Source organism: Scophthalmus maximus, chromosome 9 (genome assembly GCF_022379125.1).
Source record: "Scophthalmus maximus strain ysfricsl-2021 chromosome 9, ASM2237912v1, whole genome shotgun sequence".
Classification (NCBI taxonomy): domain Eukaryota; kingdom Metazoa; phylum Chordata; class Actinopteri; order Pleuronectiformes; family Scophthalmidae; genus Scophthalmus; species Scophthalmus maximus.
The window spans coordinates 16,938,019-16,944,157 of NC_061523.1; positions in this window are offsets into that span (position 1 = coordinate 16,938,019).

Sequence of the window (6,139 nt, forward strand, 5' to 3'; positions counted from 1 at the left end):
ATGTTTACCTGACTCCCACGGCCATTAACCTTTACCTTCAGTTGCATCTCGAGATAGAAATTCATTCGTTGCAGTATCCACATGCCTTTGGAAATGTAAATCAACTCCTCATCCATTAAGGAGCACTTCACCAGTGACAGCTAGCCTTTCCAGAGCTTATAGTGCATACTAAGCATGCTGCACATTAATGCATCACAGCTGCTGAGCATGCATGGAGACTTTGGACGCATCTAGATACGTCATATCTACATGCAATGAAGGCTCCTCCACTCGTTACTGCTGTGTCATCTGAAGAATACGAAGAAAATTTGGATTTTTGGGGACATTTTTTGGGAATGAACTGTCCAAGACTCTCTAATACTATGATTTATCCTTTCTCATTTAACATCAGAAGATCCTGTTTACCAATTGTACATATGATATGGATGCTTAATATTTACAAAAACTTTTTATATAAGTTTCACAAAAAAAGGGACATTTGACAACATCATATATGCTACTTTATGACCATATTGTCTAAAAAGAGAAACGTAAATGTGCTGAAATGTCCTGGTGCATGCATGGGAGCCACTCCTCCTAGACCCCCACTGGAACCACTCAGGGAAGTGTCTGGTTAACACGCAGAGCTGACAGGTCATGATAGACATGAGGTGCACCCCTGAGCCCCAGAACCCCCCAAAAGACGCCCAAGGTTATATCATCAAGCCCGGGTCAGCTGTATAATTGAGCTCGGGGTCACCGGGAGGATATGGAGCGTGACAATGGGGCTATAGAGTTACAGTTTGTGGCTGGACAGCGAGGGCCACCGATGGGGCATTACCACGAGGGCAGACGTCCCTTTAAAGAGTTCAAGGTCCATCTGTGAGAGTGGCTCCAGCCCTGTTCACTGTCACTGCTGGAATGCGTGTCACTGCCTGCCAGCCACCAGCACACTGCTGGGAGAGTGGGGGACGGGTGGACGCTGGGTAAACGAGGTTTGATGTGAGGAGAAAATTAAAACCTTCAGGATGATGAGTGAGAGACTGCTGATAATCAGTGTCAGACACTGGCAACATTCCTTTAACCAGAGCAAGATGAAAAGCAGCCGGATTCACACACTGTAATGTAAGTATGTGGTGCACGCTCTGTGTCCGTCTGTGCCTCGATGTAGACATGTAGGTGTATCACAGAAACAGACTGTGGCAGTAACATATGGTTTGCTCTTGGCACCGAGTCCCATAATCAACTTCTGCCACATCATAAAAACCTTTACTGCAGTTGGCTCTCCAGCTCTACCACCAACAAAGCCCACAGAACCTCTGACAAACCCACAGTGATGGATACTACCCAGCCCACTGGTGTCGCTCCGCCACCTGGAATCTATAGACTCAATTTATACAGAATGTGCAGGCTGTGATTACAAATTAAGCGCATATGTAACGAGCAGGTGCTGCGAGAATGTCTAAAACATTTTCTTATTGTTGTTATCAACGTTATAGTTATGTAAGTGGATGATTCAAAGAGTGTGTGTGTACACAGTTTGAGCCAAGACTGTCTGGGAGTAGTACTTTTTCGAGCTTGTTTCAAAGGGAGAAATAAACAACACCAGTTAAATGCTCCACCATAGAATTTAGAGTAATTATGAGAGTTATTTGGGAAATTTAAAGTCTTGTTAATGAAAGCTATTGTGCTGAGGAATATAATAATCAGTGTTTCCAGGGCCCTAAGGGCTGAACTTATTGATTTTTTTTTCATTAACAGGTAATCCACTGACAATTTGCTCAATTAATTTACTTATCATTTCATCTATTGTGTCAGGAAATTAATTTGACACCTAAATGAATTATTAAGTTACATATAGTTCTGTTTTTCTTGATAACACAAAGTAAAACTGTGTATTACTGTTATATTTATAAGTAGGCTATTATTCCAGTCATTATTTTTTTTAAATGTAGTTATTTTGGGGCATTTCATGTCTTTATTATGACAGCCAGCCGAAGGGACACAACAGGAAATAAGATAGAAGAAGAGAGATGGGATTATAACATAAAACAAGTTCCCAGCTGGACACAACAATGCAGTTCATTGTCCCCTAGACGACCTGGACATAACACCTTTTCATTATCCTAATCATTAATCATCAATAGTGCCAGAGAAAGCCCATGTATAAGTCTGCATCTGCCTCTGAAGTGAACGTAAAAAAACAACAACTAAAAAACCCTCCTGACTGCAAACAGAGCCTGGAGCCAGGTAAGAGGCAGGAACAACAGTTTGTGTAATGCACCTCAGCTGTGTTAACACCAGCAGCTCTGCAGTGGCGACGGATCAGTGGAGTGGTCATAAAAACAAAGCCAGCGCAAACACAGGACGAGGGGGGGCGGCTGGTGGAGAAATGTAAAACTGCAATGAGAGTGACGTCTAGAAAAAAGAAAGGAGCTAGTGGCTGCACGAGTTAAGAAGAGTTTCCCCTCAACTGTACAAATGTGTTTGAGGTTTTACTGTGATTTTGAAACAACAATGTGAAAACATGACAATGGCATCTAGTTCATTTGCACCTTTCCCTGAACTTGAGTCTCTTGTCAATGAGCCAAGACTTCCCTCAGGATTATTCTATACACTGCAGCTTAGCCACATTGGCTTTAGCTCACAGGCCGGGAACAAAGTGAGTGCACCGGCCCGTAGGCTAATACAATCAGGGTCATAACTTTCCCATCATTAGAACCATACCCATTGACGACGAATGGACCTAATATATAAACAGTTAGCTTTCTTAAGCCCTTCCTGAAGTTTCCTCCTTTGGGGGCCAAGAGGACACTTCCTGTCCTATTAGACAGAGAGACGCTGGCATCCGTCTCCGTGCCGCTGTTTGTTAACCATGGCTACGCGAGCATGAAGGTGTGTTGTCCATGTAGACGGTCTGCGTACACTCGTGAAATCTTTACGGTCATAAATGAGGTGATAAACGAGAAAGTCTTAGTGAATTTATGTGACATTGTAAATCTGAGCAAAGCCATTGTTCTGCGCCATCGCGTTGAAAAGAATCTAAAACTTTTCAGTGAGCAGCGACTTTTTACAGGAATGTTTTCTATTGTTCGGATGCTTGTAACGTTAAATCTCCCTCACGCCTACCCGCAAGTTATATTTTTAACAACGCAGGAAGTAAACAGTTTCAAACAAAACATCTACAGTGTCCAGCTGTCCTTGAAGTTTTCTTTGATAGCCCTATCTTTGACCACACTACATACACATGCACACATTGCGTGCCCAGAGCCAGGAAGTGAGCGAACAGATCATACCGGTGTCGCCCACAACGGCATGTTTATCAGCTGTGTGCAGGGCACTGATCATCTGATAACACGTCCTGGACTTTACAGAGATCGTTGACGGCTTCCAGTCAAGGTCATGTCAGCAAAGCCCACTCCTCTTCTCCCCCTAACCAAAAGCGTTTAAAGAAACCATTTGCTGCTGATCTCGGTAACCGTGCCGTGTTATTATCTTGTTAAGGCCAGTTAAGAGGCAGTGTCTCTGAGGCCTGAGCTGACCCTGTCAGGGAGGCGTCACTTTGCTTCGCGGGCTGCCACGCAACCACAGAGGCGTTAACGGTCCAAAACTTCTTTGCCACATGGATGCTCGAAGAGACAAACACACACACTCAGAGACAGACGACATGAATACCTTCGCCACCCTCAAGGTATTTCTTCAGAGGCTCAGAGGAGTCGAGTTTACTGAGAGATGTTGAATGTTTTTGTTTGAGTCTGCAGACAGTATTTAGCACATGCTATTATTTAGTGACAAAAATGTATATAAATACCAATATTACCATATTAATGTTTATAAATATGTAAAGAAATTAGACATGGCATATTGAATGTGCACACTCGGTATTAGGATGCATAGTTTTGTGATTTTAAGGTTTAAGACGTGTTGGGGATGAGACTTGATGAAGTTAACATGAGGTTTCAGGTGAATGAACAAAGCGGTGAGTTCAGTGTGAAATCACAGTAGTTAGTGTTAACTTACCACTCAACCTTATGATCAAACTTACAATCAGCTGGTACGACAGGCTGCCGGTTTGCATTTTTCCCTGCTCTTTCCCATAAAAGCTCCAAAAGTTAATCAAGTAGAAACATTTCATCACTTTATTGACTCCCCCTGGAACTTGGCACCGGAGCGTTGTTCTAAAACAATTCAAACAACAGTGAGTCAGAGAACAGTGGTCAAATTGTGACGGGATTTCTGCTCCACTTTAAATAGCAAAGAGAAAAACATATCTGATTGCAATGGGAGCTGGGTCGGAGCCATTCCAAGGGAAGACAATGATGTCGTGACACAGGCTGACCTATAATTGCCGACAGCAGAGAGCTGAAGGGCAATGATTGGCTGGCTAAAAGGGCCCTGTGGCCTTAGAGGATGAGAGCCATCATGCAATTGCACAGGATCAGCAAATCACTGTCAGATGCCCACTGGCTAGACCACTCCAAACCAAAGCTATTTCCCATCAGCATCAAGGGGTTCACGGAAAACAATAAGAGCAAAAAGGTTACAGTAAAGCAAAAGAAAAATCCTTTGGGCGAGTTTCAATAAAAAAAAAGTCTCAGAGGAACAAAGGCGTTAGAAGTGAGAGACGATTTGCTTTTACCTTCACACAAAGCCGTAGACTGGTCTCCAATAATGACAGAATCAAGTCCATTTACAAGTAACACAACGCATGCAAAGTGATAGCGCTGAAGAAATGTTGGCTTGTGAGTTTCATTCAGTGAGTTTCACAGAATGAAGACCATGTTGGTACACGTCTAATGAACACATCCGTGTGGAGAGGGAGACGTCAGTCGGAGAGGAAGCATTTGGGCGAAGTCCAGGCATTTCTAATCTGCCAACACAGATTAGGTGAATGCTATTTAAGCCATAATAGCAGATTTCCTTAAATCACTGCCAAAACTCCACAGTTTAACAAGCTTTTGAAGACGTTCTAGAAAACTGTTCCTATTAGCCCGTCAGGCAGATTCTGATGTCTTAATGCAGGTCAGCTCCCAGACCCACAGCTGGATGGAGAAAGACGGACCGGGAGAAGGAAGGGACTGTGGAATAAACCCAGAATCAGCAGCTCTCCCTCTGCCTCCTTCCTTATCTGCTCGCACAGCCATCTGAGAGGAGCGCACACACGCGAACACACAGCACTCTCAGACACAACCAAGCTTTCCTGGCATCTCTCCCTCGACTACGGAGAGATGAGTTTGTCCTCCCATCTACACCTCTGTGGGAAGCACAATGCACATCAAGCAGCAGCAGCGGCGGCGGCGGCGGCAGCAGCCAGGAGCACATTTAATTGTCCGGCTGTCTGAGTGGTCAGAGCTACGGATTACTTCAGAAGCGGCAGATAGCAGTTTTTCAGCAGTCGCTCAAGCCATGTAGGAGAACAAATTAGAAGCGTGCAACCGTGAGCCATATGCAAATATCCGAGAATTGTCCTTGCCCGTACATTCCCACTAGTGCGAATCTGCACTTTCCCATTTCTCCTTCAGGACGTTGATTGATTAAAAATTCAACATTGAAAGTGAGGCTTGGCTCACAGGCAATAGATGCTGCCATGTCCCCCATGTTAAATCAAAGTGATATCGTATGGTCTAATTACCTCCACTGAATTGTTTATCAGAAGCAAAAACCCTGAAGACTTTTCTTGTTTCTGTCCTTGTGTCAGCACTTCTACTGTAGCTGTGTGAATTGTATAGGTACGCACACATGCTCAGGATCTTTATGTTTATCGGTAGGTGACATCTCCGACTAACATTGCATGTAAGTCTACTAAACACTGACATCAGCAATATACAAAGCAAACTGACCGTGGATGAGATGAGTCAGAAGGGCCGGAGGGTGGGGAAAAAATGATCAAGGGGCCAGCAGGCTGATGCTGGAAAGAGCACACGTTGCTTTTATATGAGCTGCACTCACAATTTTTAAAGGTGGTTGATGCACTGTTATATAATTTTCATACTTTGGTTTTAATGGGACCTTTTCAGAAAAACTGAAGGGTATAGAGTGGACATATTTTTCTACCATTAACCATATCAAATAAAAACTGAAGGACGATCAAACCAAACCAAACTGGCACTTGAATCATTCCAAATGAAGGTCACCGAATTTACAGCAGGATTTAGCTTGT